At 41.2% G+C, this 22,233-nt stretch overlaps 1 protein-coding gene across 4 annotated transcripts in view; it reads left to right on the top strand.

Moving 5' to 3' along the window:
- LOC124619557 (phenoloxidase-activating factor 2) overlaps positions 1-22,233 on the top strand; it is a 239,019-nt gene that overhangs the window by 148,243 nt on the left and 68,543 nt on the right. The window lies entirely within an intron of this gene.

Genomic DNA, 22,233 nt, shown 5'->3' with positions numbered 1-22,233 from the left:
ATAAATGACCGAGCGAGTAGCGCCTCAAGGTTTTTTTTTCCGCGCATCAGCCTGTTGCATTCAGCCGAGAAGTAAGTTTAGAAAACTGTAGCAAAAAGCAGGATGACCTGCATCACGTCGAAAAATTGCCCAGTATTGTAATTGCAACGTCATTATTTAACTTAGTATCCAACCCAGTTAATCGTCACTTGATGGTCACCCAACTGAGGGCAAATTAGGAAGTAGTAATGTCAAGTTTAGATCGAGAGCAAACAACCTCTTTACAACACTCATTCATGACCAGATGAAAATAAAACATACATTTCTAGCACACTATAACAATATACAGGGAGAGGGGACAAACGTGTTTTCGTAAGAGCTATATTGTATTTGTGTGTATGAATATGAGCCAGAGCAGTATAAAAATACTAGTACCTATCCGGTGCTAAAGTCTGTTAAAGGATCCAAAAGAACACGCATGATAAGTACTGTCTAATACACACTGAGGTGGCAAAAGCCGTCGTACGTCTCCCTCCTGAAATCGTGTAGGGCCTCCTTTTGTCCGGCGCAGTACTGCATCTCGACGTGGCACGGGCTCAACAAATTGTTGGAAGTCCCCTGCAGATATACTGAGCCATGCTGTCTCTGTAGCCGTCCATAATTAAGAAAGTGTTGCCGGTGGACGATTTTGTGCACGAGATGACCTCTCGGTTACGTCCAATAAATTTTACGTGGGATTCATATCGGGCGATATGAGTGGCTAAATCATTCGCTCCAGTTGCCCAGAATGTTCTTCAAACCAGTTGCGAGCGACTATGGGCTGGTTACATGACGCATTGTCATCTATAAAAATTGCATCGTTGTTTGGGAACATGAAGATCATAAATAGCTGCAAATGGTCTCTAGTCAATTATCGGTTCAGTTGGACCAGAGGAGCCGGTCCAGTCCATTCCACCCTAACGCTGCCCACTCCATTACGAAACCACCAGCTGCTTACACAGTGCCTTACTGACAACTTCGGTCCGTGGCTTGGTGAGCTCTTCGCCCCATTCGCACACAACCGTCAGCTCTTGCCAAGTGGAATCGGGACTCGTGTGACCAGGCCACTGTTTGCCACTCGTCTAGGGTCCGACTGAAACGGCCACGAGCCCAGGGCAGGCTGTGGCTGCAGGGCAGGCGACGTCGCGCTCTTAGCGAAGGCAATCGCGTCGGTCGCCTGCTGCCACAGGGTGGTGACCCCACATTTTGCCGGACTGTCCCAACGGGTATTTTCGTCGTACGTCCCACATTGATGTTTACGATTATTTAACGCAGTGTTTCTTGTCTATTAGCACTGACAACACTACGCAAACTCCGGTGCACTCGGTGCCTAAGAAAAGGCCATTGGGTACTGCTTCTTGCCCATGGTGAGAGGTAGGGCCAGAAATTTGGTGTTTTTGGAACATTCTTGACTGTGGATTGTGAAATATTGAATTCCCTAACGATTTCGAAATGGTATGTCCCATACACCTAGCTCCAACTACCATTCCGCATTCAGTCTCTTAATTCCCGACGTCGCACACATGTTCACATAAAGCACCTGACTACAAATGACTCATTCGCCAATGCACTGTCCTAATACCGTGTGTACGAAAACCACCGCGATCTGTATGTGTGCATATTTGCTATCCCATGACTTGTCACCTCGTCACCTCGGTGTATAAAAAATGGCTATTCACTAATGAAATGATAATTAAATCGACACCCTTGCTGCAAACAGGCGTTGATATACATCATTGGGGACACGTTGAAAATGTGTGCCGCGACCGAGACTCGAACCCGGGATCTCCTGCTTACATGGCAGACGCTCTATCCATCTGAGCCACCGAGGGCAAAGAGGATAGTGTGCCTGCTGGGACTTGGGCTTATCCGTTGCACACTCCCCGCGAGACCCACATTCCCAGCATATCCACACCACTACATTCGTAGTGCGCCTACTAGATGTTTGCCCATCACACTCATTACTGCACTACGAATGTAGTGGTGTGGATGTGCTGGGAATGTGGGTCTCGCGGGGAGTGTGCAACGGATAAGCCCCTGCAGGCACACTATCCTCTCTCCATCCAATTCAGATAACGATAACTGTAGAATATCCAGAAGCACCACTCTCAAGGTTGGGGGTATTAAAATACTAATGGTTAACTGCTGAAGCATTCACAACGAAGTGGCAGAGTTTGAAGCGCTCTTGAAAAGCAGTGAAGCTCACATAATACTGGGTACAGAAAGCTGGTTGAAACCTGAAATTGATTGCAGTGAGATTTTGGGGGAAAATTAAGTATATATCGAAAGGATAGGAAAATTGGAAGCGGAGGTGGTGTATTTGCCGCAGAAGACACTCAGATCCACCGAGATGGAAACAGAAGCTCCATGTGATATTATTTGGGCGAGAGTCACTATCAGGGGTGCGCATAAATTGATAACTGGATCCTTCTCACGCCCACCAGACTCATCTCCTGATGTAACTTTACAGAAAACCTCAGTCCCTCAGTCATATTGTAATCATCGGTGGAGGCTTAATCGTGCAACAATTAATTGGGATAATTACAGTTTTATTAGTGGAGGGCGTGACAATACGTCCTCTTTGGGATATAAATGACCACGACGCAGTTGTGGCAACAATGGTTACCAAAGTACAAACGACAACTAAAACAAGCAGAAAAATGTTCAGTAAACTAGATAAAAAATCAGTAGTGTCATATCTCAACAAGGTACTTGAAACTTTCAGCACATGCCAGAAGCATGTTGAGGAAGTATGGCTCAAGTTTAAAAGAATAGTTGCCCATGCATCGGTTGGATATGTACCCAGTAGGGACCCTCCATCGTATACAGTCACTGTAAAGAAACTTCTGAAGAAACAGAGATTACTGCATATTAGGTGTAAAACAAAGCCTAACGCTGCAGGTGGAGAGATGATGAATGTAATGCATTTGGTTGTCAAGAAAGCAATTCATTATGTTTTCAGTGACTACGATAGCAGAATATTGCCAAATAATATTTTACAAAACCTAAAGAAATTTGGTGGTATGTAAAGACTGTTAGTGGCACTAAAGCGAGTGTCCAGTCCCTAGCGAATGAGACGGGAACTGAAATTGAGAGTAGCAAATCAAAAGCTGAAATGATTAACTCCATTTTCAAATGTCCTTGACAAAGGAAAGCCAGGAGAATTGCTCCAATTTAATCCTTGTACCACTGGAAAGATGAATGAATTAAGTATTAGTGTTGAGAAATAGCTGAAATCGTTTAAATGTAACAAAGCTCCAGGTCCGATTGAATCTGTCCGCTACAATACTGAATTTGCGGCTGATTTAGCCCCTCTTCTAACTATAATCTGTAGTAGATAATCGAACAAAAACCATGTACAGTTTTTGGAAAAAAGCTCAGGTCACACACATCTAAAAGGAGAGTGGTAGAAGTTATTCTGAGCTCAAACATAATGAGGTATCTCAAACAGGATGACATCAATGCGGCCAGCATGGATTCCGAAAACGTCGACCATGTGAATCCCAACTCGCTCTTGTCTCAGATGATACAGTGAAAGCTTTGGATCAAGTCTGTGATGTACATACAGTACTTCTTGACTTTCTAAAAGCATCTGGCTCGGTATCACATCTATGCTTATTGTCAAAAGTACGATCGTGTGGGGTATCAAGTAAAATTTATGTCTAGATTGAGGATTTCTTGATAGAGAGGACGCAGCATGTTGTCTCGGATGGAGAGTCGTCGTCAAATGTAGAAATAACTTCAGGTGTGCCCCAGAGAAGTGTGTTGCGACCCTTGCTGTTCATGTTATATATTAATGACCTTGCAGGTATTATTAATGGTAAAATCAGACTTTAGCAGATGAAGCAGTTATCTATAACGAAGTACTCTCTGAAAGAAGCTGCCTAAATATTCAGTTGATCTTGATACGATTTCAAAGTGATGCAAAGAGCGGTAATTTGATTTAAATGTTCAGAAATGTAAAATTGTGGACTACTCAAAACAAAAAAACCGTTGTATCCTATGACCATCACAACAGTGAGCCACTGCTGGAATGGGCAAACTCGTACAAATATCTGAGTGTAACACTTTGTAGGAATGTGAAATGGAATGATCTCATAGGCTTAGTGGTAGTTAAAGCTGGTGGTAGACTTAGGTTTATTGGTAGAATAATGGGGAAGTGCAGTCAGTCTACAAAGGAAATTGCCTGGAAATCACCCGCGTGACCTGTTCTAGAACATGCTCAGGTGTGTGGGACCCTGAACCAAATAGCACTGACGGGGGATATTTAACGTATACAGAGAAGGGCTGCACGAATGGTCAGAGGTTTGTTTGATCCTTGGGAGAGTGTGCAGCGATGCTGAAGTAACTGAACTGGCAGACTCTTGACAATGGACACGGTAAAACGAGACAGATAAAAACGTGGTGTCCCGAACTGTCATTCAGTCAGTCGGTCGTTATCACCATCGCACTCATAGTAGCCACTCCTTCAACTGTCGGTTGCAGACCAACGCTGTTGCTTCGTCAGTATTCAAACTACCTCACGAAACATGTTTCGACAAGTTATTGCGTACATCGTTCTGAATTGTGGAAACGTTCGAATTGCAACACTAGAGCACACTTCGTAACAACCGTACACCCACAGCAAGGGGATGTGACAGTTATACACACTAGTGATACAAGACTGCACTGCTTACTTAGATATATACACTCAAAAAAGAAAGAAAGAAGTACCATGATGGAATTATCCAAATGAGACGGAAATGGATAATGTGATGTACATGTACATGTACAGACAAACATGTGATTACGATTTCAGAAAAAAATGGATGATTTATTCGAGAGAACGATCTTCACAAACTCAGCAAGTCAGTGACGGACAGGTCCACATCTGGCCCTTATACAAGCAGTTATTCGGCTTGGAATTGATTGGCAGAGTTGTTAGATGCTCTCCTGAGGGGCATCATGCTAAATTCTGTCCAGTTGGTGTGTTACATCGTCAAAATCCCTAGCTGGTTGGAGGGGCTTGCTCGTAATGCTCCAAATGTTCTCAATTGGCAAAAGATTTGGCGTCCTTGCTGGCCGAGGTAGGGTTTGACGAGCACGAAGACGAGGAGGAGAAAATCCCGTCGTGTACGGGTAGGCACAGTCTTGCTGAAATGTAAGTCCAGGATGGCTTGCCACGAAGGGCAACAAAAGGGGATGTGGAATATCGTCGACCCACGGCTGTGCTGTAAGGGTGCCGCACAGGTAGTTCACGGTGAATAAATACGAGTTCGCTGCAAAGTGTGTTAATCTTACTACTATGTCTGTTTCACGAATGGATGTAGGTTGGTGAGCAAAGGACTAAGATTCAAGCTGCCATCAACTGTAAATGATAACGTAATCAAAAGAACATTAGCTGACGTCGGGGACACTTATGAGCAAAGCAAAATCACCAATCACAAGCAGCCATTGCATTGAAGACTTATAGGGTCTTCCAAAAAGTCAGGTGTAAAGCGCATATTCAAAATGTAAATGAGGCAAACTTGATCATTCTTAATGTCAAGTTACATGAGATTAAATAGATGTTAACAAAGCCGATAAAGGCAAGTCTGTTGTGTTGATATGACACTCACTATATCAGTAAAACAACAAATTTCTTCGAATCTGTGAAGTGAAAAGAATTCATTGTATAACTGTAATAATGACCTTAAGAAATGTATAAAAAGGCTTAATTTTTTTGTTCCAGTAAGAAGAGACTTAGTGCGATGAATCCAAATAAGAGACTTCACTCCTAAATGAAATTATGTGAAGTTGACAGCCCAATTAGGTATATTATATGGGGTGCTGACAACGCTAATTATAAAACCACTTCTGTAATGCCAAACTGAAAGAGGCTTTTGCCTTATCTCTGCCTCCATCTTTGAGTGACACGATACAAATACAAATGTTTTATTCCAGTCTTGAACATATTTGCATGAAGTTGGTGTCGTCAGTGTTAACAAAATAATACTAACAATAATAATAATTTAAACTTCGACATGAGAAATGTTGTTAACTACAATATAATAATCCAAGATCGATACAATACATATTTGTGCAAATGTCAGTAACAAGTAGTAGTTTCCTAAAAGATCAGTTACAAGATAAATGAACTAGGTACATAGTTCAGTGAATCACAAATAAATAATCAAACAGATAATTAACAATAAGTACATGAAACAGTAATAAAATAGTTGCACAGTGTGGCATATGTATAGTTTGCAGTTAATGTATAGTTCATTCTCATAAGGAAAATGGTTCATTTGTCACACACTTAAAGGAACTCTTGAGCAGAGTAAATTGCTTTACTTTTGATCCAGCTCAAAAGACTGATTTTAAATTTATTTACTGGCACAGCGTAGGCATTTTCGGGTAATGGGTTGAAGTAGACAGGACCAAGATATTTGTAGCTGTTATGTGTCATTGCAAGCCAAGCATATGGCATATTAATTGTATGTCCACTTCTTATGTTATGGCCATAAACTATTCACCTAAGTCAAATTTACTCAGATTCTCTTTAACGAAGACAAGGCAGTTGTAAATATACAGGCCAGGCACTGTCATTATATTTAGTTCCTTATAATAATCTCGACATGATTCATATGGGCTAAGTTCTGCTATTCACCTTATGGCTTTCTTTGCCATTTAAACAATAATTTTGAGCCTACGGAATTGCCCCATAATAGTATTCTATAACTTAGATACGCTCTATTAAGTGAAATTTTGTAAATACCACAACCGTCTCTCATAGAAAATATTTGTTTATTCGATTACTGGCTTCAGTCATAATGATCATCTTCAGATTGATCTAAAAAGAGGAAATAGGCAGATTTATGAAAAACTATATTTACTAGTAGGGTATTAGCTATTGCAAGCTATAACGTAATGTACGTCGTCTGGTAGGTTAGCAAACATTAAGTTAACTCCATGAAGTAAAAAGAGTGAGCTAATAAAATGTATAGCTATAAGTAGCACCGTCACTAAGTACAGTCGTGCTAAAATGTCGAGTCGTCGCTGGCGTACTGTGCTTACAACAGTGCGAACGGCTAAGCGGACAAAGCCGTTAGATTTCGTTAACCAAAAGCTGAAGGCAGCTTGCAATAGCATGATACAAAAGTCCAAAATACGATCTTAGAGATTCTGCAAAAGACTAAAACATGCACATACACTTGCACTTCAAGAACGAGCGCGAGTTTTAACATGGGTCCAAAGAAAAACATTGCCTGAAGTTATAAAAGATAGCTTTCTCTTTGGACCTGTGTTAAAAACTGAGTTCTTTCTTGAAGTGTATTTTAATGTACATATCGTATTTAGTCTTTTGCAGAATCTCGAAAATAATACTTCGGATTTTTGTATCACACCACTGCAAACTGCCTTCGGTTAGCGACACCTAGCGGCTATGCTGTGTGCGCTGTAGTTGTAAGCATAGTATGCCAGAGACGACCCGGCATTGCGAGTCAAGGGTGTTTACAATTTTATCGTGATTGTACTCAGCGACGATGCTACTTAAGGCTATATACTTTATTATATGTTAATTTCATAAAGACAGGTGTGTTTGCTAACCTTCCAGACAATGTATATTAGGATACTGCTTGAAATAGTTGACAATCTACTATTACGCACATTTTCTCGTAAACAGGCACATGTTCTCTTATTAGATCAAGCTGAAGATCATTGTAATGACCGAAACCGGCAATTGAATAAACAAATATTTGCGATCTGACCACTGTGGTGCATACAAACTTTCATAACAATTGATTGCAGTTAGCTTCGTATTGACTGTCACTCGTCATCTCTTTTAATGTCTTTTATCTGATATTATGATGATTGGCTATGCCCGAAATGGGTAAATAAATAAAGTTTCAACAACAAGTTGACTTATTGTCAGCCAAAACACGACGGATAAGACATGCTCAGTATTCAAATAATTCCTCTGTCTAACTTTATACTGCAGCGTAAACTCAGCCACTAACGTAAAGTATCGTGTATCTCTACTTAAGGTAGCAACCTATCACTAGTAATTGTATCTCTGATCTCCTGCCATAATCGTTACTGAAGACTCAAATTACATATTGCTTCTAGTGTCCAGTGCTGTTGTTGTTGTTGTTGTTGTTGTTGTTGTAGTCTTCAGTCCTGGGACTGGTTTGATGCAGCTCTCCATGCTACTCTATCCTGTGCAAGCTTGTTCATCTCCCAGTAACTACTGCAACCTACATCCTTCTGCATCTGTTTAGTGTATTCATCTCTTGGTCTCCCTCTACGATTTTTACCCTCCACTCTGCCCTCCAATACTAAATTTCTGATACCTTGACGCCTCAGAACATGTCCTACCAACCGATCCCTTCTTCTAGTCAGGCTGTGCCACGGACTTCTCTTCTCCCCAATCCTATTCAATACCTCCTAATTAGTTATATGATATACCCATCTAATCTTCAGCATTCTTCTGTAGCACCACAGTTCGAAAGCTTCTATTCTCTTTTTGTCCAAACTAGTTATCGTCCATGTTTCACTTCCATACATGGCTACACTCCATACAAATACTTTCAGAAATGACTTCCTGACACTTAAATCTATACTTGATGTTAACAAATTTCTCTTCTTCAGAAACGCTTTCCTTGCCATTGCCAGTCTACATTTTATATCCTTACTACTTCGACCATCATCAGTTATTTTGCTCCCCAAATAGCAAAACTCCTTTACTACTTTAAGTGTCTCATTTCCTATTCTAATACCCTCAGCATCACCCGACTTAATTCGGCTACATTCCATTATCCTCGTTTTGCTTTTGTTGATGTTCATCTTATATCCTCCTTTCAAGACACTGTCCATTCCATTCAACTGCTCTTCCAAGTCCTTTGCTGTCCCTGACAGAATTACAATGTCACTGGCGAACCTCAAAGTTTTTATTTCTTCTCCATGGATTTTAATACCTACTCCGAATTTTTCTTTATGTATAACAAAAACACACCTGTTCCCATTTCAATACTAACATCCCATCAAAGTGGCATGAAATCTGCACTGGTAGAACTAAAGTTGGATTGTATCCATCTAAACAAACTAGAAAGTATCCCACATAAAACCAGTACATATGGAAGTCTATTACAGAACTCCCAAGACTGACTATATCTCTCATAATCTGAAACTATGGTAGACCTAATTATAACTTAAACAGCAGGAAGTACCTACCCTAACAGCACACATAACATCAAATGTAATAATTAGAGAGGAATGGAAAGGAACCATCACAATACACACATAAGCAATGTTGGTTTTCAGTACACAGGAAACATATTTGATAAATGTACACATGGCACTCCACAAATATAAGTTCTCATACATGGATGTGCTTGAAATCTTGGTAGCTATATAAATCTTAGTCATCCACAATCACAAAAACAAAACAGATATTTTCCTGGGTTTGGGCTTCTAGCACTAACAAAACGTCCTACACACACACACACACACACACACACACACACACACACACACACACACACACAGTTATCACCCCAACCACAGTGGTGATTTTTACCCCACAATATTTCTTTCCAGATGGTAAGTAATATGTGTACAAAGTCTGGTTGAAAGTAATCCAGGGGGTTAGGAGATGTTGAACATATGCATATGTGACATATATTGTACATAAATATGCCCAGTGCTCTGGTGTTTTACACTGTGCAAGTCCTGAGAGGATATTAAAGTTATCTGTGATATTTAGCCATCTGGCTGATGTTAGGGCCCAAGACAGGGTGATAGAATTATTGGCTCACTGCAGCGCTCTTTCTCATGACCTTGTTGACAGTGAACAGTACAAATAAGAGATAAAGTGCACTTCATACTGTTAAAATTATTTGAAGTCAGCTAATTACAGGAAACAAACACCAACAAGTCGTTTTCAAACATGTTTGTGTCGCCTCTACTCATCCACACTCCCACCCCTTGTGGTAGTGGGAATATTACTGCCAAACTATTTTTATACAGATAATAATACATATACCTAACAAGTCTGGTTGAAATTGCTCCCGATGTTACTGAGGTATCCTATGACACTACTCATGTTGTATTCCTGCCTCCCCCCCTCCACCTACCAATGGGATCTAAGTAGTCCACAAGTCCATAGTGCTTCTTTCCAGATGGGAGCAGTAGGATGACAATGGGAAAACGAGCCAGGAATTTGCTGACATCAGCATCAGTGCTTTCTTAACTGTATTGTCGGCTGAGACAATTGTGCCTGTCATATTTCGCTGACAGCAACATCAGCACAAACTTATCGAGGCCTTTCGGCCCCCACTCCTGTGCTCCTGCAAAATTTTGCACGAAGTACCCTGTCCTAGCATGCCTACCATCGGAGTGTTTGGGTAAATTGAGAATTTGGTTCTGATGAGAGGCGTGGTAGGGTAGTTAGTGCAGCTGGATTTGCTCAGTGGTCGGAGCATCCGCTTAGTAACCAGGAGACGGGGTTCAAAGCCTGCTCTAGTACAAATTTTAAACCTTCTCCACTGATTTCAATTAATGGCTGCTCACAGCCAATGTCTGTAAGTCCTTTGTGTCTTAGTACACCATGCTGCTGGATCAAAATGATGTCTCTTCTTTAGGACTACATTATGTAGTGGTCTCCAGGCTGATAATTCCGTGTTCCTCAACAAAGGAAGATGAAAAAGTTTTCCGTGGTCACATATGTTCATATTTTATAAAATCTGTAAGGTGGTTGCCAATAACTTTGCTCATGTCTGGGCTTGTAATTTGACACACATAATACAGTATACAAGTTTGATTCTACAGTTGGATGTCATCCACATTAAACAGTCAACCATAACTGCTTATTGTGTATTATAACCCTAGGTGTCACTATATATGCGAGATGTCACCTCCAAGCTAACATCGTGCAGCAAATAATAATGTAACAGAATAATTTAATGGTAAATTCCGTGGTTTGTGTGACTGAGTACCAAATATCAATGGACAGCCTGTAGTGCTGACAGTGTTGTGGAAAACATTGCTTCCCCTGTTTTAATATTGCACTTCTGTCAGAGCCAGAGTATCTTTTTATAGCTGTATGCAGATGGAATATAGTTAATGGTCTTCCTGTATGCCAGTGGATAAACAGCAGAGGAGCTTCCAACCCAATGCTAGCAGAACTGACAGTCACAATACAGAAGTGTAGGAGAGACATTACCAGATTGCGTACTCGAACACAGAGAGTGAAACCTTCTATATTTAAATTGTTGCATAGATATATATGACACATCATGATGTTTTGTGGGTAGGGATATGAATTGCATACGTGATATATGTGAACTTGCTTACAGGAAAGATGTTTATTGTGCTTTACACATTGATTTGTAAATTGTTGAGTTTAACGTGTAGCAAAGGCAAAAAGTAGACTATTTGCTGATACTGTCTTAATTATGTAGAATGAATACTCTAACTGTAGATGCAGTGCAGAAAGAAATGGACTGTGCACATTTAACACAGGTAGTAATGTGTACATGTGGATGAAACACTGCACCCACCTCATTGTGGAAGCACATGTTACACAGCCGAATACTCTCAACAACGTGCTGTTCAGATGGCACTGCTCTGTTCTAGTTTAAAATTTAATGCATTCTTTGTTATAATTATTACATTTTTTTGTTTGACAAATAATATCTACTATGTCAGTGCCCTTTAAACAAATCAGAAACACATGTTTGGAGAGCCACAGAGTGTGTGCTGTCCATGGACCACACTTTTGATGCCAATGCTTCATACCACCACCACAATGAAAACACATTGTTTCATCACCATTACTGGTGTAAAAGTACCCTGATTCACCTAGCTCAGTAGGTTGCACACTACTGCACCATTTGCAGCTTCTGTGGAATGGCAGACCTGATTATTTAACACAGCAATACAATGCCTACTGCAACCTGCTGGAGCAACCTGAGAGGCAGGTCAGAACCGCAAGGCTCTTCTTGGTATCAGTCAAGGTCAAGAAATTATGACTTGGGGCTGTTAGTGCAACAAGGGAACAAGTAGGTCATCTGGGTAGCAACAACAACTGTCTTGCATCTGCTGGAGACATGAACGCCAGGAAGTGAGTTCACTTTCTGGACCATGGGTGCAGGTCAATTTATATATTTGGTGGTTGAGATCTTACCATATACAAAGAGGCTCACTTGGGACACTGTATCAAAGTTGGATGATAAAAAAAAATACCAAACCACACCTGTTTATGTAAGCAATAAGAGCATATTCATACTTGCACATTTATGTATGGAATATGAAAAAAATGAATAATTATTGGAAAAATGTGAGACGTTGCTTACGTCGAATACGTGCCCAACCTAAAGCAGCCCCATCTCCATACCCATTGAGAAAACCACAGACTGCATGGTTATCATAGTATAAAAATATTAAACATGGATGTCTGCATCTACAAACTGCAGATCATGTGATCATTAATTTTTAATTCCCTAGGTTGTTCTGCCTGCTTTGATTGACATCAGATGCCTTACTTCTCTGCCTGCTTTACATGTGTGTTGCTGCACCACTGATTACAATGTATTGTACCTACACACCAGGATGAGGTATCGTCTTACGACCTAACATTATGAGAACACCATCATTCTATTTCTGGCCATCTAGGTTCAGAATACTATTCTGAACAGGTAGATAATCCGCTTTGTATGCCCCTAACCTATGGTGATCTTTGCTAATGTCAACTTAGTACTTTTCTGAGGAGAATCTAACCTAGTGGTGAACAAGCTCCTATCCGTGTCTTATCGTTTTGATGTTTTAACAATTGCATGGTGTTCCATGTATTATACAGGGTGTACATAAAGTCTGGGAACACTTTCAATTATTTATTGCACAAGAACTTAACATTGTACATATTGCTGTTTGAAGAGAAACTCTGATGAAAGTTTTTTTACAAACATTCGATATGCGAACCACGAGTGACCTGGCAGATGTCAATATGGTAATCGAATTCTTGCCATACCTGTCCCAGCATGGCATCATCAACAGTGGCAGTCATTTCCCATATTCTGTCCCAGAGCTCTGCTACATCACGTGGTAGAGGCGGTACATATACCAGATCTTTAATATGTCCACACACAAAAAAGTCACACGGAGTGAGATCTGTTGATCGGGGAGGCCATTTCATTAAACAGCTGTCCCCTTCTGTAGTACGGCTGATCGATCGATGTGGTCAGGTATGTATGAACTTCATGATGAAAATGGGGTGGAGCCCCATCCTGCTGAAAGATGAACGGAGAGTCCAATTGCATTTGAGGCATCAGCCATTGCTGCATCATGTCCAAGTATGAATATCCAGTGACAGTGCTCTCGGCAAAGAAGAATGGCTTGTACAGTTTTTGACGTGGCAAAGCACAAAAAATATTTACCTCTAGGGAATCGTGCTCAAATTCAATGCATTCGTGTGGATGCTTTGTTCCCCATATTCGACAATTACGCCTGTTCACTTTCCCATTAGTGTAAAAGGAGGCTTTGTTGCTAAAAGTTAAGCGATCAACAATGCCATCCCCATCCTCATTCAAGTGTTGCAACTGTGACAAAACTCAAAACACTTGTCTTTGTTGTCGTCATTGAGCTTCTGCACTAGCTCCAATCTGAATGGTTTCATAGACAACTTCTGTCACAGGACTTTCAACACTGTCATTGGAGCCATTTTGAGTTCACGGGATGCACAACACACTGATTTCTATGGGTACCTTATGAATGTCTCTCGTACGTGCGCCACATTCACTTCATTCACACTGAGACATCTGCTTCTCTTTGCCGGGTACAAGTAACCTGTCATAACAAATTTGTTGTGCCAGTGGTAAATGGCCCTCCTTGTTGGTGGCTTCTTACCCTACTTGGTTCTAAACATCCATTGAACAGCTGTAGCACACTTGTTTTTGTCGAGCTTCAACACACAGGAAGCTCGCTCTGTACCTGAACTCACCATGTTTGCGTCTAGCACTGACTATCGACAAATTACCAAACTACGCTGTGATGTATACATTAAAAAAAAAAAAAAAAAAAAAAAAAAAAAAAAAAAAAAAAAAAAACCTTACAGGATTTCTTTTCAAAATGAAATATGTATGATATCTGTACAATGTTTGGTTCTTGTGCAATAAATAATCGAAAGTGTTCTGTACTTAGTGCAAGCACTGAGGACTATCTGGGGCAGCTATGGTGTGAAAATTCACGTGGTCAGCTGTGATGTGAGCTTGTGGACTTGACTGGTTGCTTCCCAAGATGCCATTACATAGTCCACCAATAAGTAGTTTTTTCATAAACAGAACTTTGTATTTAATACGGGTATGCACTCGCACACACGCACATATCCATCCACACATCCCCGTCCTTTTTTCCCCCAAGGTAAGTCTTTCCACTCCCGGGATTGGAACGACTTCTTACCCTCTCCCTCAAAACCCACATCCTTTCGTCTTTCCTTCTCCTTCCCTCTTTCCTGATGAGGCAACAGTTTGTTGCGAAAGCTTGAATTTTGTGTGTATGTTTGTGTTTGTTTGTGTGTCTATCGACCTGCCAGTGCTTTCGTTTGGTAGGTCACATCATCTTTGTTTTTAGAACTTTGTATTTATTTATTTTTTTACTTCCTATTTTCCATCTCCTCACTTACAGGCTTCACGTAAGCATTTAACATACTTGTCAGTGCTGCTTCTGACGAATAGGAGAAATAAGTTTGGAGACATTGTGTGTGTGTGTGTGTGTGTGTGTGTGTGTGTGTGTGTGTGTGTGTGTGTATGTGTATGTGTGGGGGGGGGTTACTTTAACACCACACTGGTAATGGTGATGGAAAAGTGTTCTTTCATTGTGGTGGTGGTAGTTCGAAGCTTTAGCATGCAAAGGATGATCCATAGACAGCGCACTCTCTGTAGTTCTCCAAATGCCTGTTTCTGGTTTGTGTAAAAGTCATTGACTGTGGATACTACCTGTTGTTGTTGTTGTTGTTGTTGTTGTTGTTGTAGTCTTCAGTCCTGAGACTGGTTTGATGCAGCTGTCCATGCTACCCTATCCTGTGCAAGCTTCTTCATCTCCCTGTACCTACTGCAACCTACATCCTTCTGAATCTGCTTAGTGTATTCATCTTTTGGTCTCCTTCTAAGATTTTTACACTCCACGCTGCCCTCCAATGCTAAATTTGTGATCCCTTGATGCCTCAGAACATGTCCTACCAACCGGTCCCTTCTTCTTGTCAAGTTGTGCCACAAGCTCCTCTTCTCCCCAATTCTATTCAGTACCTCCACGTTAGTTATGTTATCTACCCATAGAATCTTCAGCATTCTTCTGTAGCACCACATTTCAAAAGCTTCTATTCTCTTCTTGTCCAAACTATTTATCGTCCATGTTCCACTTCCATACATGGCTACACTCCATACAAATACTTTCAGAAACGACTTCCTGACACTTAAATCTATACTCGATGTTAACAAATTTCTCTTCTCCAGGAACGCTTTCCTTGCCATTGCCAGTCTACATTTTATATCATCTCTACTTCAACCATCATCAGTTATTCTCCTCCCCAAACAGCAAAATTCCTTTACTACTTTAAGTGTCTCATTTCCTAATCTAATTCCCTCAGCATCACCCGACTTAATTCGACTACATTCCATAGTCCACGTTTGCTTTTGTTGATGTTCATCTTATACCCTCCTTTCAAGACACTGTCCATTCCATTCAACTGCTCTTCCAAGTCCTTTGCTGTCTCTGACAGAATTACAATGTCATCGGCGAACCTCAAAGTTTTTATTTCTTCTCCATGGATTTTAATACCTACTCCAAATTTTTCTTTTGTTTCCTACTACCTATTGAACGAAAAATGTGATAATTACAGCAAATGAAGTACTAAATATTAAATGTGAGGCAGATTTTCTGAACAAAGCAGTGTCATCTGCACAGCATGCGGTTGACAGTACTCGGCTGTGTAAAATTTGCTTCCAGGACGATGTGGGTGCTGCGTTCAATCCATTTGGTCACATTACTACCTGTGTTAAATGTGCACACTCCATTTCCTCATGTGTTGCATAATGGGAGCCTATAGCATCTACAGTTAGAGTAGTCATTCAACGTAAAAAACTCTACAGTTCACAAATTAATGTGTATCTGTTGTAAAGCACAACAAATATCTCTTCTTGTAAGCAAGTTCACGTATGTCACTATGTGAAATTCATAGCCCTACCCATGAATAAAATGATGTATCCATTTAGTCAAGTCATGCCACGAACTTCGTGTCTCCCAGATTTATTCAGTACCACCTTACTAGTTATGTGATCTACTCACCGTAAGCATTATTCTGTAGCATTACATTTTAAAACCTTTATTCTCTTTTTGTCTGAACTGCTTATCATCCACATTTCATCTTCATGTGAGCCTACTTTCCAGACAAATGCCCTCAGAAAACTCTTCCCAACAATTATATTCATATTCAATGGTAACAAATTTCTCTTGTTCAGAAACTCTTCTTACCACTGCCAGTCTCAGTTAATAAAATATTACAGGCCAAAATTTTGTTCACATGTGCAGAACACATTTTCAAGGGGGATCATAGCTTTGTTGAATGTCCGATCCACACCCTGGCTTGCTACTGACAACAGCAAAATTCTGCTTCTGAGAAGTGGCACGACATCACGTTTCGAATATGCGAGCACAGTTGACTGTTGTCGACTGATGTTTGCTGTTGCTACGATCCAATGGTGGCATGGTGAATGACTAGTACACATCATCTTCAGCACTGGAATCCAAATTTCATTCAATTTCATGCCCTTCTCTTTCCCATTGAAATTCCTGGGGTGTTTCACAATCTCTATGACCCCTCTTTATAGCCTTTCATGGTACTTGCTTCTGGCTGCCAGTACTTGAGTCCTATCAAAATGAATGTGGTGGTCTCCTGGTTGTAAAGGATGTTCCGTAACAACTGATCTATCAATCTCCCATCTTCTGCTATTGCCATGGTGCTCTTCGAGATTTTTTTGACAGTTCTTGTTAGGGAATAGAGAAAAGTCACATTGGGCTAAATCCGGACTATAGGGAGGATGGGGCATGCACTTCACGTTGATTTTTGCAAGATATTCAGCAACAACATTGGCAATATGCGGCCGCGCACTGTTGTTACACCATCCGGAAATATGGTCTTTTGCACCTGATATGGACCTGCAATGTTTTCAGGTCATCCTTGTAGCATTGTCCAATTACTGATGTGTGTGCAGGTATAACATGCTGATAAACCATTCCATGAATATCAAAGAATGAGATGTCCATAACTTTCCCAGCAGAAGCAACCACTTTTGCTTTTTGGGGGGATGGTGATGAAGGAGATTTCCACACTGAGATTTGCTGTTTGCTGATGAAACTTGGCTACATCAATTTGATCCTGAGAGCAGTGATCACATGTGAAAGAAACTCCGGATCTTCCTCTAACATCAACTTTAACTGCATGCAGACCTGCACGCGAATGTCATTTTGTTTGGGAATCGACAGTCTTGGAACCCATCATGCACAAACACATGTTGTGTGTAATTTTTCTGTCACCAACATGTGGGTGACACCCAACGAAATGTTGCCCGCATCTCGTGGTCGTGTGGTAGCGTTCTCGCTTCCCACGCCCGGGTTCCCGGGTTCGATTCCCGGCGGGGTCAGGGATTTTCTCTGCCTCGTGATGGCTGGGTGTTGTTTGCTGTCCTTAGGTTAGTTAGGTTTAAGTAGTTCTAAGTTCTAGGGGACTGATGACCGTAGATGTTAAGTCCCATAGTGCTCAGAGCCACGAAATGTTCATTATTTCAGAAAGTGATCTTAAGGTAATTCGTCAATCCTCTCTCACAGTGACAGCAACAGTGTTGATGTTTTCTTCTGTAAGAGCAGTGACTGGACCACCAGGTCGTCCTTCCTTTGAAATTGTCTCCCCTCTTTAAACATTTAAAACCATCTTCGAGTTGTGCTGTAGGGAAGAACAGACTCTCATTGGCCTCCTGTAACATTTTATAGACCTCAGCTGAAGATTTGTTGAGACGAAAGCAGAATTTCAAAGCCACATATTGTTCCTCGCGTGTTACCTACATTGCAGCAGTAGGCAATACTGAATGTGTCTGACCTTACCTGCCTCTCACATGCGGGAACCGGGAGACCCGACAATGAAACTACTGTGGTGTGTTTGTTGCACATTAAGCTAACAGAATATCATAAGATTAAATTTTAGTGCGAGAAATTATGAACGTAAATAATTTATGATCATTCTTTATTCAACAGCCCTCATAGAAGGCTGAGCATTGTTTACACAATAACTGGTATATGACGTGTTGCTTTGCAGGTGGTTCTCCCTTTAATAGTACATGTTTTGCAGTTACAGGGCTATTATAGGTGGTGGTAGGAGGGTGCATAGGGTAAGTCTTGCAGTGGGGACAGTCACAGGGGTAGGAGCCCTAGGATAAGGAGATGGGTGCAGATGGAGCATAGGGTCTGACAATGATACTGCAGAGATTGGCAGGGCAATGGAAAACTATTCTAGGTGTGGTGGGCAAAATTTCAGACAGAATGGATCTCATTTCAGGGCACGATTTTAGGATGTCGTGGCCCTGTTGAAGCAGCTGATTAACATATTCCAGATCAGGATAATACTGAGTCACCAGTGGTGTTCTCCGAAGTTGTTTTTTTGGAGGGGTCAGCAGCACCAGGATTGGATGCGATGGCCTGGGAAATCTGCTTTTTAGCTAGGTCGGTGGGGTAATTACGTGCAGTGAAGGCTGAGGTGAGAATGGTGGTGTATTGCTGTAAAGAGCCTGCATCCGAACAAATATGTTTTCCTCGGGTGCCGAGGCTGTATGGAAGGGAACATTTGACATGGAAAGGATGGCAACTGTCAAAAAGTAAGTACTGTTGTTTGTCGGTAGGTTTAATGTGGACAGACGTGTGTAGTTTGCCTTTGATGAGGACAAGATCAACGTCAAGGAAAGTGGCATGGGATTTGGAATAGGACCGTGTGAAATTTAATTGGGAGAAGGTATTCAGAAATTCCAGGAAATTTAGCAGGCCAGCCTCACCCTGAGTCCATATGGTAAAGACGTCATCAACGTATCCAAACCAAACCAGGGGCTGAAGGCTTATGGATCCCAGGAAAGCCCCTTCCAAGCAACCCATGAAAAGGTAGGCATAGGAAGGAGCCATACCCCTGATCTGTTTGTATGTCTGCCCCTCAAAGATGAAGTAGTTGTTGGTAAGTATAAAGTTGATTAAGATGAGTAGGAAGGCTGTCAGAGGTTTGGAAATATTCAACAGCAGACAGACCATGTACATGGGGGGTATTGGTATAGAGGGAGGTGGCATCAATGGTGACAAGCAAGGTGTGGGGAGTGGGGGTGGGATGGGCATGGCTTTTAAATTATCTTGTAAATGGTTGGTATCTTTGATGTGAGAGGGGAGTTTTTGTACTATGGGTTGCAGGTGTTGATCAACTAAGGCAGATATATGTTCAGTGGTTGCTTTGAAGCTAGCTACTATAGGACTGTCAGGCTGATTGGGTTTGTGGATCTTAGGCAGAAGGTAAAAGGTGGGAGTGTGTGGTTTGGGTGGGGTGAGAAGTTCTATGGATTGAGGCATTAGTCCTTGTGAGGCGCCTGAGGTTTTAAGGAGGGATTGCAGGTCAGTTTGAATCATAAGGATAGGATCTCGATGGTAGACGCTGTATGTAGAGGTGTCAGACAGCTGGCGTAGACCTTCACTAACGTACTCCTTTCGGTCAAGTACTACAGTGGTAGATCCTTTAACTGCTGGAAGGATAATAATGGAGTCGTCAACTTTTAGGGAACAGAGAGACCGGAGTTCTACAGAGGATAGGTTAGGGTCATGTAGGGAACTGAGGAAGGGTTGTGAGGCAATGATGGATGTGAGGAATTCTTGGAAGGCTTGTAAGGGTCGATTTTGAGGTAGTGGTGGTGGATCTAGTTGGGATCGTGGTCTGAACTGTTCGAGGCGGGGGTCAATGTCAGTTTTGCTGTTGGAAAGGTTTTGGGGTTGGGTTGCAAAGTGATATTTCCAATGGATATTATGTGTGAAAGAAAGGAGGTCCTTCACCAAAGCAGCATGATCAAATGCAGGTTTAAGGCTGAAAGTGAGACCCTTAGATAATACAGATAATTCAGGAGGGGAGACTGCTTTATATGAGAGGTTAAAGATACTGTACTGTTGTTACTGGTTCTTGGGATTATGGGTTATTCTTGGCTTGGGAGGCAGTGGTGAAGGCTGTGGGATGTTAAGGAGGTTGGCCAAGCTCGGTTTGTAGGAGAGGAGTGGTGGTTGATGGTGTGGCTGTTTAGGGAGCTGCAGAGGGACAGGAAGGGAGATACCACTGTTCCAGTAATTTAGGAGAAGTGCACCGACAAAATTAGTGGCTGGTATATGGTATTAGTGGAGAGAAGCAGCAACTGAACCATCAGGTTTCAGGTCGCTCACTACTACTAAAATATTGTGACAATAAAACTCTCAGAAGACCAAGGTTACATCATTAAGTTTTATTTCATTGAACACTTACTTCTGATGACTAATGATTGATAAACACATCTGCTCTTCTCCTTCTCAAAGACTGAGCAATCTTTCTGCTTTCCTCACTTAAGTTAATTACACATTACTCCACACACAATAACTTCAGCTCAACTAAACACAATCCAAAGAACTCCAGAGACACAGTAATCTTACTATTGAGGATTCTGTGGTAGGGGAAATGCAGAGTCCTATATAGATGTAGAATTAAATTCAGGTGTGACCCCAGGAAGTGTCCTTTGGGACCATTGCTCTTCATACCGTATATTAATGCCCTAACAGAAAATACTAATAACAATCTCAGAATTTTCCAAAGAGGCATTTATCTTCAGTGAAGTAGGCTTATTAGATGACAGGATGTCCACAAATAGGCAGGCATATATTGATAAGCTTTCAGAATGGTGCAAATGTTGGTAACTTGTTTTAAATGTACAGAAAAGCAAAATGGTGCATTTCACAAAATGCAAGTATGTAATATCCAATGGCTACAATACAAATCGGTTGCAGTTGAAATAAGTCAACTTGTAAGAATACTTCGATGTAACAATTTGTAGGTGTATGAAGTGGATTTATTGTGTAGTCCCAATTGTAAGTAAAGTGGGTGACAGACCTTACCACATTGAAATGCTGACTGGGAAAATGCTGCATACGAAACACTCATACCTACAGTCTTAGACATTCTCAGCATGGGTCCCATACACCATTGTATTGTTACAGAAATATTAAATGTATGCAAAGGATGGTATTATCAGAAATATCAGAGGTTTGTTTGACTTGTGGGGCAGCATTGTGGAATTAAAAACTAAATTAGTAGATGCCTGAGATAGGTACCAATCACCCCACAAAAGAAAAAGCTTCAGCAACCAAATTGACATACTTCCCTGACAGATACACACACATTCATTGTGTTGGTTTGAGGAAACCGGTAATGATACTAAATGGTATAAAGTTTACGTAGATTCATTTGTCTTGAAATTGCAAAACTATTTCATTGTTCACCACAGAACTAATGTAATTTGCTTCCTAAATTTCCTCCTTTCCCTCACCCCTCTCACCCCAGCTCCTAGATACTGGGAATGTCCTTGGAATTCCCCTCCCCCGACCTGCATATTGATCACTTAGGGACCAGGAAGGTTAGATTAGACCAATTATATGGTACACAGAAGCATTAAAACAAACATTTTTCCCATGCGACCAGAACAGGAAGAAACTCTAATACATATCCTTCAGCAGGTTTCAGTGTGTAAATGTGAATTTAAATCAAGATGGAATCATACCCTGTCTAACAAAAAGCAATCGCCAAGCTCTTCCCTTCTGCCGTTACAGCTAACGTGAACCAGTGACTCATAGTTGCACATCTTGCATTGTATTAAGGTGACAGGCTCAAGAATGACAGTAATTTTGTGCAGATGTATCTTTAAACGCACAATGGTGTGTGGGCACTGCCAACAGAGAGATCGTGTTGGGTATAAAGGCGCCATAAGACTTCTTGGGACTAATGGTATACATCTTCTACATCATTCTAGAGCTAGCACTTCAGATTGACCACTTTTGGATGCATCTTGCACATTTACTGTTTTCTGGAAACTGTGAATCCTTACCATAATTTTCTGTAAAGGCAATTTCAGTCTCAACATACAGGCTCATGTGACTCATTCTATGACAGTGAAT

Source organism: Schistocerca americana, chromosome 6, assembly GCF_021461395.2.
Source record: "Schistocerca americana isolate TAMUIC-IGC-003095 chromosome 6, iqSchAmer2.1, whole genome shotgun sequence".
NCBI lineage: Eukaryota > Metazoa > Arthropoda > Insecta > Orthoptera > Acrididae > Schistocerca > Schistocerca americana.
The sequence above is the reverse complement of the archived record's forward strand: the minus strand, read 5'-3'. Positions and strand labels throughout refer to the sequence as shown.